This window comes from Sapajus apella, unplaced genomic scaffold, assembly GCF_009761245.1.
Source record: "Sapajus apella isolate SASKATOON/1434 unplaced genomic scaffold, GSC_monkey_1.0 scaffold95, whole genome shotgun sequence".
Lineage (NCBI taxonomy): Eukaryota > Metazoa > Chordata > Mammalia > Primates > Cebidae > Sapajus > Sapajus apella.
In genome coordinates, this window is record NW_022437035.1 from 7,400,143 (window position 1) to 7,417,196 (window position 17,054).

Genomic DNA, 17,054 nt, shown 5'->3' on the forward strand with positions numbered 1-17,054 from the left:
GCCTCAGCCTCCCAAAGTGCTGGGATTACAGGCGTGAGCCACCGTGCCCGGCCGAGCCAGGTTTCAAATCCAGGTTTGTGTGACTAAAAACATCTCTTGTATTGCTTCTTGATCACAGGAACTTGAGAAGGTGGCTGGCAGACTAGAAATTTCATCTACTTTTTTTTTTTTTTCTGAGACGGAGTTTCGCTCCTGTCACCCAGGCTGGAGTGCAATGGCACAGTCTTGGCTCACTGCAACCTCTGTCTCCTGGGTTCAAGTGACTCTCCAGCCTCAGCCTACCAAGTAGCTGGGATTACAGGCACCCCGCCGCTACACCTAGCTGATTTTTGTATTTTTAGTAGAGACAGGCTGGTCTCTAACTCCTGACCTCAGGTGATCCACCCGCCTTGGTCTCCCAAAATGCTGGTATTACAGGCGTGAGCCACCACACCTGCCCTTTACTGTGTTCACCTCCAACTCAGGCCCAATCTTTAACAGTTCCTGGGATAACTGTAGGCACTTAATAAATGTTTGCTGAATGAATGAAGATGGCTGTTAAGAACTCCAGTGACTGCTTGGGTGCAAATCACAACCTCCATCACTTACCAGAATGTGATTTGATACAATATGTATTAACAGCTAATCCACAGTCCATATTCAAATTTCATTACTTGTCCCAATATTGCCCATTGCAACTATTCCAAGACCACCACCACCCCAGTCTAGGGTCCTATTTAGAATCACACACCACATTTTGTTGTCATGCTTCTTTAGTCTCCTTTAAACTGGAACAGTTCCTCAGCTTTTCTCTGTTTTTCATGATAATGAGTTATTTTGTAGAGTGTCCTTCATTTGGTGTTCTCTAGCGCTTCCTCATGAGATGTAGATGGTGTACTTTTGACAGAAATACCACAGAAGAGATGTGTCCTCAGTGCATCTTATTAGGAGGCCTTTGATCTGATCCATTAACTAGTGGTGTTAACTTTGATCACTTTGATCTGTTAGTTCTGCTAGGTTACACCTCTGTAACATCACCATTTTCCCTTTGTAATCAATAGGTAATTTATGGGAGACGCTTTTAATGTTTTAAACATCCCGTTTCTCTAGTTTTACCACACATTATTGATTTTCTAACTTCACCATGCTTATTAGTTGGCATTCTACTAAAAGGAAGATTTTCCCTTCATCCATTAATATACTCACTTCTTTATGTCTGCAAAGACTCATGAATCACTATTTTATTGAATTAGTTATATTCTATTACTATCACTACATATTTTGACTCCGAAATTGCCCTGACTTGGCCAGTGGGATCGCCTTAAAGACAGCTTCTGTGTTCTTTGACACATTCCCATGATTCTTATTACCATCATCCTTATATTCTTGTGTAACATGATGTTCCAAGTTTATCTGGTACTTTCCGGAATCAGTTTTTTCTTTTCTTCCCCGCCCCGCCCCCCGCCGTCCTCCAGGCTGGAGCACAGTGGAGCGATCACCACTCACTGCAACCTCCGCCTCTAGGTTTCAAGCGATTCTCCTGCCTCAGCCCCCCGAGTAGCTGGGATTACAGGTGTGCGCCACCACACCCGGCTAATTTTTGTATTTTTAGTGGAGACGGGATTTCACCATGTTGGCCAGGCTGGTCTCGAACTCCCGACCTCAAGTGATCCACCCGCCTCCACCTCCCAAAGTGCTGGGATTACAGGTGTGAGCCACCGCGCCCGGCCGGAATCAGTTTTTCCTTTTGAGAGCCCGGAACTCAAGCTCTTTAAAAAGCTGCCCAGGAGCTCCAAGTTTCCTCCGCTTCCTGCCCGCAAGCGGAACCTTACCGCTTCGGACCTGGGCATCAATCTCTTCCGGTCGGGGCCGGAAGTTCCTCCGAAAGGGGAGGCTCCGCGTCAGGTGACTGGAGTCCTCGTAGGAGGGGTCGGAGGTCCTACCCAACAGATTGGGCGGTAGGACTGACCGTTCAGCTAAGTAAGTGATAGACCGGGCGGCCCCCAAGGTGTTAACTGCGCGGAAGCAGGTACGTGAGGGGCTGGGGTTGGGGCGGGGGTCGCCGCGGTTTAGGGACGGGGGCCGGGAGACCCGGGTCCGCCTTCCCAGGACACACGGGCGTCAACACCTGAGCCCAGGGGCCCAGAGACAGCAAGACTGGCCGTGTCTCCGCCCCCGAAAAGAGGACGAGCTGGCGTTGTGGTTCTCCGTCCCATGATTACAGATTGGGGAAACTGAGGCCTTGAGAAAGAGAGGGGCTCCCACAAGTTTTGCTTTCGAGGCATGGGCACTGATTCCCATTCCATCGCTCCTGCGAGTCCGCCTCTGTCATCTAGGAGTGCATTTCACGAGTTTGTCCTGAGTGGAGAAGCAGAGGCTCGGGAGCGCGATGAACAGAGTTGGGCTGAGAGTAAAAGACCTGGATTCGAGACTTCGCCTCCGACAGACAATTGTGCATTCTGGGCCAAATCTCCTCCCTGTGCTGGGCCTCAGTTTCCTTGTGTCTAAAACTGGGCAGTGTTTCTCAAAATATGGTTCTTATACTATCTGCTTTGAAATTCTCTGAGATGCCAGCTTTACATTAAAGTGCGGGACTCAATTCAGACATCTGGTTTAAAATCTGAGTAGGAACCTGAGAAACTGCTTTTTGAGCTTATGCCTAGGGAGGTCGTGTCTATACTGATGTTCGAAGTGCCTTGATTTTAAGTACTTTCCTGCTGTGAGCACTAGGTATCCATTCTTCCCTTTGAGGCAGCTGGTGCCAGTTCAGGAACTTTGAAAGAACTTAGTTCAGTAAAGAGAGCACTGGAAGGGAATTAACTTTTTAAAATTTGAAAATATTGTTATGGCAAAGAGGACTTCCACCTCATATTTGGGGCTAAAAGAGGCAGAACTGGGACTAACAGGTGAATTCTACAGGAAGACAAGATTTTTGTTTAATAGAAGAACTTAAATGAAAGAATCATCAGAAGTGACCAGCGATGGAGTGAATGGACTGACTGCCTTTGTGCCTCCTTTAGAGGGAGTTATATAGGTATTAGATGAAGGTCCTTTCCAACTTGAAAGTCTGTGATTCTAAGGAGTTATTCAGCATCTTTCTGGTGCTGACTCTCCTCTCAGGACAAATGTGACTTTTTCTTCTCTTTTTTTGGCACTTCCATCACTTTGGCCTACATCTCCTGTAAATAAGGCCATGCATCTGACCTTATGTAATCTCTTACTGGTTGTCCTGTGCACCATCCTTCTTTTCAAGGACTTTGAAATGACCCAATATCTGATAGAGGTACCTTAAATGTTTGTTGAATGAGTAAGTAAACTGGGTCCCACCCCATAGGTTAGTAGCTTTTTTCTAAGAACAACTTGGAAATGCCTCTGGAGATTTTGTGTTTGACCAGGAGAAGCCAGTGAACTCTTTGAATCACAGAATTGAGGAGTCTCAGTTGAAAGGACCCCTTGAGGCCATTCAGAACAGCCTTTTCCTCCCTGGAACATAACCCCCTCTTGAATCCTTTCTTCAGCAATATGTGTATAGATGTGAGAGAATTTTTGCAGTCTGTAGGCTAGCTTTCCATCCATCAAATAAAACCAGTCCTCTTATAGACCTGACTTGCTAGTTCACACACACCACCAGTCCTAGCTAATTTTTTTGTATTTTTAGTAGAGATGGGGTTTCACCATGTTGGCCAGGCTGGTCTCGAACTCCTGACCTCAAGTGACCTGCCTGCCTCAACCTCCCAAAGTGCTAGGATTACAGGTGTGAGTCACCATGCCTGGCCTCTAGCATAGCTTTAGTTTTCTAATCAAATATCATTATTTCCTTATTTTATGCATTACAAAGCTCTACCTAAATCACTTTTTCAACACCTGTTAGAATGCTTGGGAATGTTTATGTTGTCTTAGGGAGCAGAAGCTCCATATTATGACCCAGTTCTGCCGACTTGCTCCCCCACCCCCACAAAAAAAAGGTTAGTGTTGAGCCAAAACTTTCTGCCTGTGTTTATTGACTTGCTTGTGTTTCCCAAGATTCAAAAAAAAAAAAAGTTGCAAAATGCTTATTCAGATGTTATCCAGGTGCTAGGTAAAATGATCTTAATTTGTTGGAGTTTTTAGAACTTCTCAATCTAAAAATTTCCTTTTTTTTTTAATTGCAATTTAGGTTTTGGGATACATGTGAAGAACATGCAAGATTGTTGCATAGGTACACACATGGCAGTGTGATTTGCTGCCTTCCTCTCCATCACCTATATCTGGCATTTCTCCCCATGCTATATCTCTCCCCAACTTCCCACCCCCCTGAAAATTTCCTTTTAAAGAAGTACCTGAATTGGCATGCTCATAAGTGTGTTCTTCGGGCCACTGGTCTGAAGAAATGGCTCTGAAAAAAGGATTTGCTGCTAATAATAAGTTTGAGAAAGCTATACACCATTATCCTTTCTTGGAGCATCTCAATATGTAATACCACATTAAAAGCCCTGAGAGGTCCTGCAATAAGGAAATGTGCTTTATAAGCCAAGATAATAACTTGTTTCATTTGTTTAATCTACTTGATGTAAAATCTTTTTTTTTTTTTTTTTTTTTTAATTGAAGTACACATTAGCAAATGCTGACCTAGAGTGGGGTTGTGTATACTATGTATAGCCTGTGAACCAAACCTGGACCTACTGCTTGTTTATGTGGCCTGTGAGCTAAGAATGCTTTCTACCTTTTTAAATGATGGGAAATAAAAAAAGAATAATATTTCATAGATGACAATTACAGGAAGATAAAATTTCAATGTTCATTTCAGCCATACCCATTTATTTATATTTATATACGTATATTTATATATTGTCTTTGGGTGATTTAATGCTACTCAGTGGTGTTGAGTAGTAGTTGCCATAAAACCATATAGCTCACAGAGTCTAAAGTATTTACGGTATGGCCCTTTACAAATAAAAGTTGCCAATCCCTGACCCGCAACATGTACATTTTTTGTTTGTTTGAGACAGTGGCTCGCTCTGTTGGCCAGGCTGGTGTGCAGTGGCACGAACATAGCCTAGTGCAAGCCTTGACCTCCTGGGCTCAAGCCTTCTTCCCACCTTAGCTGGGAACTAGGGGCACACACCACCACACCCAGATAACTTTTACATTTTTTTGTAGAAACAAGGTCTCACTGTGTTGCCCAGGCTGGTCTTAAAACCCTTGAGCTCAAGCGATTCTCCTGCATCATCCTCTCAAGGTGCTAGGATTACAGATGTGAGCAACTATTCCCAGCCATATATTGTTTTTTAACTTTTTATTTTATTTTTTTCTTTTAATATTTTTTTTTAGACAGAGTTTCACTCTTGTTGCCCAGGCTGGAGTGCATGACACAATCTTGGCTCACTGCAACCTCCGCCTCCCAGGTTCAAGCAATTCTCCTGCCTCAGCCTCCCAAGTAGCTGGGATTATAGGCATGTGCCACCACACCTGGCTGATTTTTTTTATTTTTAGTAGAGATGGATTTCACCATGTTGGCCAGGCTAGTCTCAAACTCCTGACCTCAGGTGATCCACCCGCCTTGGCCTCCCAAAGTACTGGAATTACAGCCATGAGCCACCATGCCCGGCCTTTTTATTTTAAAATAATTTTAACCTTATACAAAACTTGCAAAAATAATACACAAACTTTCTGTATATCTGTTATCTAACTTCACCTAATGTCAAAACTGTACATAATTATATCGAAATTATAGAACTTTAACACTAATACAATATTATTAGCTAATCTAGAGACTTTATTCAAATTTTGCCATTTGTCTCACTATATACTTTTTCTGTTCCAGGACCTAATCCTGGATCCCACATCACATTTAGTTGTCAAGTCTCCCTGGTCTCATCAGACATCTGGGACAGTTCCTCATTCTCCTTTTTTTTCCTTTTTGAGACAGAATCTCATTCTGTCACACAGGCTGGAGTACAATGGCATAATCTCAGCTCACTGCAACCTCCCCCTCCCAGGTCAAGTGATTCTCCTGCCTCAGCCTCCCGAATAGCTACAATTACAGGCGTATGCCATCATGCCCAGCTAATTTATTTATTTATTTATTTATTTATTTGTATCTTTAGTAGCAACAGGGTTTTGCCATGTTGGCCAGGCTAGTCTCAAACTCCTGACCTTAAATAATCCACCTGCCTCGGCCTCCCAAAGTGCTGGGATTACAGGTGTGAGCCACTGCACCTGGCCTCTCTTTCTTTTTTTGTCTTTCATGGGTATAAATTTTTTTTTTTTTTTTTTTGAGACGGAGTTTCGCTCTTGTTACCCAGGCTGGAGTGCAATGGCACGATCTCGGCTCACCGCAACATCCGCCTCCCGGGTTCAGGCAATTCTCCTGCCTCAGCCTCCTGAGTAGCTGGGATTACAGGCACGTGCCACCATGCCCAGCTAATTTTTTTTTGTATTTTTAGTAGAGACGGGGTTTCACCATGTTGACCAGGATGGTCTCGATCTCTTGACCTCGTGATCCGCCCGCCTCGGCCTCCCAAAGTGCTGGGATTACAGGCTTGAGCCACCGCTCCCGGCCTCATGGGTATAAATTTTTGAAGAGGACTGGCCAATTATTTTGTAGAATATCTCAATTTTTTTGAGATATAATTCACATACCATAAAATTCACCATTCTGTTTTTTATTTTTTTATTATTTATGTTTTTAGACAGAGTCTCACTCTGTTGCCCAAGCTGGAGTGCAGTGACATAATCACTGTATCCTTGACCTCCCAGGTTCAAGTGATCCCCCTGCCGCAGCCTCCAAAATAACTAGACCACAGGCATATGCCACCACACCCAGCTAATTTTTTAAATTTTTTTGTAGAGACTGGGTCTTACTGTGTTGCTTAGGCTGGTCTCAAACTCGTGGGCTCAAGCAATCCACTCACCTCAGCCTCCCAAAGTGCTGGGATTACAGGCGTGAGTCTCTGTGCCCAGCCAAATTCACCATTTTAAAGTGCACAGTTCAGTAGTTTTTTTAGTATATTCACACCGTTTTATGACCACCACTCATTCTAGAACATCTCATTGCCCCCAAAAAGAGTTAGCAGTCACTATTCTCTCTTCTTCCCATCTCCTGGCAACCACTAATCTCCTTTCTGTCTCTGGATTTGCCTATTTTGGATATTTAATAGAAATGGAATAATATAATATATGGTCTTCTATGTCTGGCTTCTTTTATTAAGCATCAGGTTTTCAGTATTCATCACATGTAGCATGTATCGGTACTTCATTTATATTGTGTAGTAATATTTCATTGTAGGGATATACCACATATTGTTTATCCATCAGTTTATTCATTAATTGATCGACATTTAGGTTGTTACTACCATTTGGTAATTATGAACATTCATTTACTGGGGTTTTTTTTGAAGCAGAGTCTTGCTCTGTTGCCCAGGCTGGAGTGTGGTGGCGCAATCTCAGGTCACCTCAGCCTCCTGGGCTCAGGCGATTCTCCTGCCTCAGCCTCCTGAGTAGCTGGGATTATAGGCGTGTGCCACCATGCCTGGCTAATTTTGTATTTTTAGTAGAGGTGGGGTTTCACCATGTTGACCAGGCTGGTCTCAAACTCCTGACCTCAAGTGATACACCCACGTTGGCCTCCCAAAGTGCTGGGATTACAGGCATGAGCCACCACACCTAGCCTGATTTACAGGTTTTTGTTGGAACATATTTTTAGCTCTCTTGGATGTATACCTAGGAGTGGAATTGCTAGGTCATATGGCAACTCTGTGTTTAACTTTCTAAGGAACTGCCGAACTGTTTTCCATAGTGGCTGCACCATTTTACATTCCCACTAATTTTTTTTTTTTTTTAAGACAGAGTCTCACTCTGTCGCTCAGGCTGGAGTGCAGTGGCACAGTCTTGGTTCCTCTCAGCTTCTACCTCCTGGGTTCTAGCAGTTCTCATGCCTTGGCCTCCTGAGTGGCTGGGATTACAGGCATGTGCCACCACACCTGGCTAATTTTTGTATTTTTAGTAGAGATGGGGTTTCACCATATTGACCAGGCTAGTCTTGAACTCCCAAACTCAGGTGATCCACCTGCCTCGGCTTCCCAAAGTGCTGTGATTACAAGTGGGCCACCACACCTAGCCTGCATTTGCACTAAAATTTATGAGAGTTCCAGTTTCTCTGCATCCACAACAACACTTGTTATTGTCCACTAAAAAAATTATCTCTCTTCTAGTGAGTGTGAAGTGATATCTCATTGTGGTTTTGATTTGCATTTCCTTAATGGCCAATGATGATGATGATGATGATCTTATTGGCCATCTGCATATCTTATTTGGAGAAATGTCTATTTAGATCTTTTGCCCATTTCGTAATTAAGTTTTTTGTTATCATGTGCAGTTTTGAATGCAGGTATTCAAAGAGTTTGCAGATTCCTTGAAATAACTCAGTGATCTGACCTCCAAATGCTGAGGCAATACCCCTGTCTCCGTAATCTGAATGTAGTTAGATTTGGACATACTGAAGCACAGAGCACACTTCCATTTGAGGCTACTGACCATGCAGAGCTTGACCAACCCCAGCCACTCTGGCCATGTGGAATTGGAGTGGCCATGGTCAAGTGAAAGGAAGGTTAAAATTTGTGTCCAGAAATAAGGTTATCATCTAAGATATGGTAAGACCAGTCAGGGAGCTTTCATTTTGGGCGCTACTCTGATGTATGTCTGGTTATAGGCAGGGAGTAGAGCAGTCAGTGGTGGCTTTGAATGCTCAGGACTAGCTGCTTATAGCTACAGAACTACGGTGCACCCAGGCCTATCTTGACCCTACAGCATTTGGCTGTAACCAGACCATCTTGGACATGTACCTTAAAACAAACAAAAACTTCAGTAACGTAAATTGTGAAAGTAATATGTGCTTATTTTATTACTATTATTATTTAGAGATGGAGTCTCGCTCTGTTGCCCAGGCTGGAGTGCGGTGGCACAATCTCGACTCACTGCAGCCTCCATCTTGCAGATTCAAGCGATTCTCTTGCCTCAGTTCCCAAGTAACTGGAATTACAGGCACGTGCCACCATGCCTAATTTTTGTATTTTTAGTACAGGTAGGGCTTCACGATGTTGGGCAGGCTGGTCTCAAACTCCTGACCTCAAGTGATCTGCCCGCCTTCGCCTCCCAGAGTACTGGGATTACAGGCGTGAGCCACCGTGCCCGCCCAATGTGCTCATTTTAGACATTTTGGAAAATACAAAAAAATCTCCCTCTCTCCATGCTAATCATCCCTAGCTTTAGTATCTAGAGAACCTTTGTTGTAGTTGCTGTATTTCCTTCCAGCTTCCCACCATGGGACATATTTTTAAGGTTGGAATCACTCACTGTACACAGTTCCGTATCTTGCTTTTTCTTATTAACATTTTAAAACTGAAGAAAAAAAATTTTAATGTTAATGTCTTCATGTTTCTGCCAGCCTCTTCTATAAGCATTACTTCTGATGGCCTGCATAGATTTCCATTTCCTTAACTTTTCATTTATTCAGTAAGTCTTACTATGTAGACGTAATGTGTATAATAAGCACTTGGTATGTTCTTAGTGGGATAGAAATGTAGTTTTGATTTTTTTAAAATAAGGAGCATAGATTTTCTTAAAAATTTTTTATTGTGGTAAGATATACATACCATAATATTTACTGTTTTAACTAATTTTATTTATTTATTTATTTATTTTGAGATAGGGTTTCGCTCTGTGGCCTAGGCTGAAATATAGTGGCCTAATCACAGCTCACTGCAGCCTCAACCTCCTAAGCTCAAGCAGTCTTCTTGCTTCAGCCCCCTGGAGTGCTGGGATTACAGCAGTTAATCATTGTTCCTGCCCCATTTTAACTATTTTTAAATGTACAATTCAGTGGCATTAAGTAAATTTACAATGTTGTATAACCATCGCCACTATTTCCAAAACTTTTTCAGCGTCCCAAACAGAAACTCTACCCATGAAGCAATAACTCCTCACTCTCCCCTCTCCTCTAGCTCCTAGTAACCTCTGATCTACTTTGTATCTCTATGAATTTGCCTATTCTAGATATTTCTAATAAGACTCTAATAAGAACATCACACAATATATGACCTTTTATGGAAATGTAGGGTCCCCCCCACTTTTTCCTTTTTTTTTGGGACAGAGTCTCACTCCGTCATTACCCAGGCTGAGTGCAGTGCAGTGGTATCATCTCAGCTCACATCAACCCCCACCTCCTGGGTTCAAGCAATTCTTGTGCCTCAGCTAGAATTACAGGCGCTCATCACCACACCTGGCTTATTTTTGTATTTTTAGTAGAGATGGGATTTTGCCCTTTGCCCAGGCTGGTCTCAAACTCCTGACCTCAAGTGACCTGCCAGCCTTGGCCTCCCAAAGTGCTGGGATTACAGGGATGAGCCACTGTGCCTGGCCTCAGTTTTTTTTTAATTGTAGTGAAATTCATATAAAATTTACCATCTTAACCATTTTTTAAGTGTACAGGTCAGTGGTATTATGATATTGTTCTAGAAACATCACTACCATCTACCTCCAGAACTGTTTTCATTTTGCAAAAGTGAAACTCTGTGTCCATTAAACAATAACCCCCTATTTCTTCTTCCCCCTAGCCACTGCCAGTCACTATTCCACTTTCTGTCTCTATAATTTTGTTTACTCTAGGTACCGCATATAAGTAGAATCATACAGTATTTGTCCTTTCTTTTTCTTTTTAAAAATGAGGTCTAACCATGTGGCCCATGTCAGACTTTTGGGGTTAAGTGATCTTTCTGCCTCAGTCTCCCAAGCAGCTGGGGTTACATGTGGGCGCCACTGCACCCAGCTGAGTATTTGTCTTCCTGTGACTGACTTATTTCATTTAATATGATGTTCTTGAGGTTTATTTATGTTGTAGCATGTGTCAGAATTTTTCTTCCTTTTTAAGATAAAATGATATTCCATTGTATGTGTTTTGCTTATACGTTCATCTGTTGATGCACACTTGGATTGCTTCCATGTTTCACCTATTGTGAATACTGCTGCTGTGAATATCGATGTACAGAATCTCTTTGCGACCTTGCTTTCAGTTATTTGGGTACATACCTAGAGGTAGAATTGCTGGATCATATGGTAGTTCTATTTTTAATTTTTTTGAGGAACCTCTGTGCTGTTTTCCACAGCAGCTGTACGATTTTACATTCCCATCAACAGAGCCCAAGGGTTCCATTTCTCTACATCCTTGACAAAACTTGTTATTTTATGGTTTTAAAAAATAGTAGTCCTTTTAATGGTATCTTGTTGTGCTTTTGATTTCCTTTTCCCAATTTTTTTTTTTTTTTTTTTTTTTTTAAGATGTAGTCTCGCTCTGTCGCCCAGGCTGGAGTGCAGTGGCACGATCTCAGCTCACCGCAGCCTTCGCCTCCTGGGTTCAAGCGATTCTCCGGCCTCAGCCTCCCGAGCAACTGGGACTATAGGCGCATGCCACCACACCCAGCTAATTTTTGTATTTTTAGTGGAGATGGGGGGTTTCACTGTGTTAGCCAGAATGGTCTTGATCTCCTGACCTTGTGATCCACTCACCTTGGCCTCCCACAGTGCTGGGATTACAAGCGTGAGCCACGGCACTCGGCCTCTTTTCCCTAATGATGAATGATGTTGAGCACCTTCTGTGTGCTTGTTGGACATTTGTGTATCTTCTTTGAAGAAATGTATTCAAGTCCTTTGCCACCCTCCCCCCCCCTTTTTTTTTTTTTTTTTTTTGAGACAGAGTTTCTCTTTCTTTCTCTCGCCCAGGCTGGAGTACAGTGGTGCGATCCAGATCGCACCAACCTCACTGCAACCTCCGTCTCCTGGGTTCAAACAATTCTCCTTCCTCAGCCTCCTGCGTAGCTGGGTACAGGCATGTGCCACCACACCCAGCTAATTTCTTTGTATTTTTAGTAGAGACAGGGTTTTACCATGTTGCCCAGGCTGGTCTCGAACTCCTAACCTCAAGTGATCGGCCCACCTCAACCTCCCAAAGTGCTAGAATTACAGTCCTGAGTCACCACACCTGGCCCCACTTTTGAATTAGGTTGTTTTGTTGTTAAGTTTTAGGAGTTCTCTATGTATTCTGGATGTGAATTCCCTTTCAAATATATGATTTGCAAATATTTTCTCCCATTCTGTGAATTGCCATTTTACTCTATTGGTAGTGTCTTTTTATGCACAAAATTTTTAAATTTTTATGAGATCCAATTTGTCTGTTTTTTTTGTTACCTGTGCTTTTGGTGTTATTCCAAGAAATCATTGCCAGAAATAAGCTTTTAAAGTCATGACCAAGTGGCTCCTGGTTTAAAATTCTCAGAGGTGGCCCTAATTGCTGCCTGGTTACATACCCTATTTCTCTCTTTTTAATTTTTATTTTTCTAAAGACAGGGTCTCTCTGTCACCCAGGCTGGAGTGCAGTGTTGTGGTGTTGGCTCACTGTAACCTCCGCATCCCGGACTCAAGTAATCCTCCCACCTTTGACTCTTGAGTAGTTGGGACCACAGGCTTGCACCACTGCTCTTGGCTAATTTTTGTATTTTTTGTAGAGATGGGGTTTTGACATGTTACCCAGGCTGGTCTCAAACTCCTGGGCTCAAGTGATCCCACCTGCCTCGGCCTTCCAACGTGCTGGGATTACAGGCGTAAGCCACAGCGCGGGCCTTCAAACCCTACTACATCTGCTGTGGATAACATGGGTCTCTCTCTTTATTTTATTGGTCATTGGGAATGAAGCACCTGAGTGTTGGATCCTTGCCTTCCAGCTGGCCTTGGGATGTGCAGAGATTAGAAGCAGCACTTCTATCTTCTTTGAGCCAGATGGTGTCTGCTTCTATGGAAATGGCCTAGGGGACTAACTGGCCATTCTGTCCTGGGTCCAGTTGTCAGGTTAATTCCTATGACAGTTGCTATAGCACCTGACTCTTTGATATTCACTCTCAGAATTGCTCCTCAGAAGTGCCTTGTGATGAAACAATGTCGTTTTTATTTTTTATATTTTTTATTTATTTATTTATTTTAGTTTATTGTGGCAGAGTATCACTCTGTCACCCAGACTAAAGTGCAGTAGCGTGATCTCGGCTCGCTGCAACCTCCACCTCCTAGGTTCAAGTGATTCCCATGTCTTAGCCTCCCAAGTAGATGGGATTACAGACATGTGCCACCACACCCAGCTAATTTTTGTTTTTTTTTTTTTTGTTTTTTTTTTTTTGAGACGGAGTTTCGCTCTTTTTACCCAGGCTGGAGTGCAATGGCGCGATCTCGGCTCACCGCAACCTCCGCCTCCCGGGTTCAGGCAATTCTCCTGCCTCAGCCTCCTGAGTCGCTGGGATTACAGGCACACACCACCATGCCCAGCTAATTTTTTTGTATTTTTAGTAGAGACGGAGTTTCACCATGTTGACCAGGATGGTCTCGATCTCTTGACCTCGTGATCCACCCGCCTCGGCCTCCCAAAGTGCTGGGATTACAGGCTTGAGCCACCGCGCCCGGCCTAATTTTTGTATTTTTTAGTAGAGACAGGGTTTCACCATGTTGGCCAAGCTGGTCTCGAACTCCTGACCTCAGATGATCCACCCACTTTGGTCTCCCAAATTGCTGGGATTACAGGCATGGGCTACCACGCCTGGCCAGGGTTTTTTGTGGTTTTTTTTTTGTTTTGTTTTTGTTTTTTTTTTGAGACTGAGTTTCACTCTGTTGCCCAGGCTGGAGTGCAGTGGTGCGATCTTAGCTCACTGCAACTTTCACCTTCTGGTTCAAGCAATTCTCCTGTCTCAGCCTCCCGAATAGCTGGGATTACAGGCACATACCACCACGCCTGGCTAATTTTTGTATTTTTAGTAGAGACAGGGTTTCATCATATTGGTCAGGGTGGTCTTGAACTCCTGACCTCGTGATCCACCTGCCTCAGCCTCCCAAGGTACTGGGACTACAGGCATGAGTCACCGAGCCTAGCCTAGGGTTTTTAAAATTTATTTATTTTTGCTTATTTGTTTGAGATGGAGTCTTGCTCCCATCATGCAGGCTGGAGTACAGTGGTGCAATCTTGGCTCACTGCAACCTCCACCTCCCGGGTTCAAACGATTCTCTTTCCTCAGCCTCACGAATAGCTAGGATTACAGGCGTGTGCCACCACCCCTGGCTAACTTTTTTTGTATCTTTAGTAGAGACAGGGTTTCGCCATGTTGGCCGGGCTGGTCTCAAACTCCTGACTTCAGGTGATCCACCCAACTCAGCCTCCCAAAGTGCTAGGATTACAGGTATGAGCCACTATGCCCAGCCAGGTTTTTTTTTTTTTTTTTAATATTTATTTATTTATTTTTGAGACAAGGTCTTTCTGTGCTGCCCAGGCTGGTCTCAAACTCCTGGCCTCAAGCAATTCTCCTGCCTCAGCCTCCTGAGTAGCTGGCATGTTCCCCTGTGCCTGGCATGGTGGGGTTTTTAAAGAAGGACAGGTCTCTGAATACAGGAGTGGATCTTGGGCAAAGCCAAGGAAGTTTTTTGTTTTTTCTTAACAGTATCACCTCTGCCAAGGCAATTATCAAGGTGAGAAGCTTTTTGTTTTTTAATGGTTACATTCTGACTTGATCATAAATTCCTTGAGCACAGGAACCAGGACCTTCTATGATTTATTTTTACCATGGCCTAGTAGTTGGCATTCTCTCAGTGTTTGCCAAACAGCACTGGTAACAAACACAATGGAGGTGGCTCAAGGCACAAGTCCAATTTGTAAAAGTCAATATTATAGACTTTTCAAAATGGTATCGTTTTGGTTTTATCTTTAACCACAGTTAGTCCTCATCAGGACCTCCTGTTGAAATGAGAAATGAGATTGTTGTTTGTCAAGTATATACCAGGTATTAAACTCTAGAAAATTTTCTTAATTGGTTAAATCTTGTCAGCTTTATTGTTTTTATACTCCATAGTATTTTAGAGGACTTTAGCTCAACCTCTGGTAAAATATGAATTAATGACATTTTATAGAATCTGAACTAATGAAATTTCACTGACTGTGTGAAAATAAAAGTGAAACCCAGATGAGTGTGGTGGCTAACGCCTATAATCCCAGCACTTTGGGAGGCCAAGGCAGACAGATCACTTGAGGCCAGGAGTTTGAGACCAGACTGGCCAATATGGCAAAACCCTGTCTCTACTAAAAATACAAAGAAATTAGCCAGGCGTTGTGGCACACACCTGTAATCATGAATTCAGAATATTAATCTTACTGCTTCCTCCTTAATTTTTTTGTCTAATATGGGCTAGGCACTGTTTCATACTTATTTAAAATAACAACAAGGTTTAGCATGGTGGCTCTCGTCTGTAATCCCAGCACTGGGATTACCACCTGGGAGACCGGAGGTGGGCAGATCACCTGAGGTCAGGAGTTTAAGACCAGCCTGGCCAACATGATAAAACCCCATCTCTACTAAAAATTCAAAAATGATCCAGGTGTGATGGCACATGCCTATAGTCCCAGCTACTCAGGAGGCTGAGGCAGGAGAATCGCTTGAACCCAGGAAGCAGAGGTTGCAGTGAGCCAAGATTACACCACTGTACTCCAGCATGGGCAACAGAGAGAGACCACATCTCAAAAAAAAAGCAAAACCCTTATTTTGTAAATTTTTCTCATGATGCAGGGATGGCAGAAATAAATATTCTCCATTTGTGGTAAGGACACTGGCATCGTGAGTGAAAGAGTTGAGCCTTAAGCTAAGTCTTCTGGCTCCAGATTATTCCTTTCACAGTGTTATACTAGAACTTCATAGTCCTTAACTAGTGTCTATCCAGTCTGAAGCGCTTTTCTTTAGAACATTATTTTGCTCATTGATTCACATATATTAGTCAAACATCCACTTCCTGTCAGGCACTGTGCTGTTAGCCCTAGGAGATATCTCACTGGAGTGGATAATAGTTCAGTGGATAACCAAACCTCTGTGTGAGTATGTTATCTTTACTACAGGTGGGTATCAATTTGGGAAAACTTGAACCGTCTTCTGGTTGCAGATCCCTGAATTTTTTTTTTTTATTTGTTTAAGAGTTTTGGGTAATACTTAAAAAAATATATATGACTAAGTTATGTAACATTTCCAACTTTAAACAGCATGTTTTGCTCTTATAGGATACTGATTTTCTACAACTCTAGTTGTGGCTATATTGAGTTATGCAGTTCTAAGTGCTCCTGGGCCTCAGATCTGTCAACACACACACACACGCACGCACGCACGCACGCACGCACGCGCGCGCGCGCGTATATATCGGGTGCTCCTGAGGCACCTAACCCCCCTTCCCACACACACATGTATATATCAGGTGCCCCTGAGGCACCTAACCCTGTGCTGAATAAGAAACCTGGAAGCTGGGTCTCAGCTTGAAGAGACACACAAAAATAGATCACTGAGTTACCATCTGTTAAGGACATTGGCTTGGGTTGAGAAGCTTTGCCTCTGACTAGGCCTGTGACCTGTGACTGTGGACAAGTGACCTAACTACCCTGAGCCTTTATGTAACATCCCAAGGGATGCTGATGATGATACAGTAGTGTTTACTTAAAAGCAGGCTGTAATGATTAAATGAGATAATTCACGTAGAGGACTGAGCAGAGTGTTGCCTGTGTAACTTATAGTGATAAGAAATACAAGTGAACCCTAATTTTAACAACTGGGGAAAATCCGATTTTCTCTGGGTCAAAGTGTGTCTAACTTTAGATTTCCTCTCACCTCATAAACATACACAGTTCTGATGTCTCATCTACTCTGCAGTCAAGGAACGATGCTCATTCAGAAAGGGAGGTTGTGACTCATTTACTCAGCACATTAACCAAGTACCTGCTGGTTGCATATCTCTGTGAGGAATATACAAAAACAATTTACCTTAAGTGAACTCAGAGAACTTAAAAGGGAGGGGTATTAACATTTCGTGAGCACTTAACTATGTGCCAGGCACTATGCTAGTCCCTACTGTTTTATCTCTGATTCTTACAACTGTCTTGTGAGGAAGCTATCAGCCTCATTTTAGCAAATGAGAAAAACAAAGGCTCAGGGAGAAAATAACTTGTCTAGAGTTACAAAATAAGTGGCAGAGCTGAGATT

The 17,054-nt window shown here is 43.1% G+C and overlaps 1 protein-coding gene across 2 annotated transcripts in view; it reads left to right on the plus strand.

Moving 5' to 3' along the window:
• Positions 1-1,849: 1,849 nt before the first annotated feature.
• The window catches only part of RNF185 (ring finger protein 185), a 44,275-nt gene continuing 29,070 nt past the window's right edge, over positions 1,850-17,054 (plus strand). For both annotated transcript variants that reach the window (XM_032256529.1, XM_032256530.1), the window contains exon 1: positions 1,850-2,008. The gene's annotated coding sequence lies outside the window, so the exon portion shown is untranslated. The remainder of the gene's footprint in view (positions 2,009-17,054) is intronic.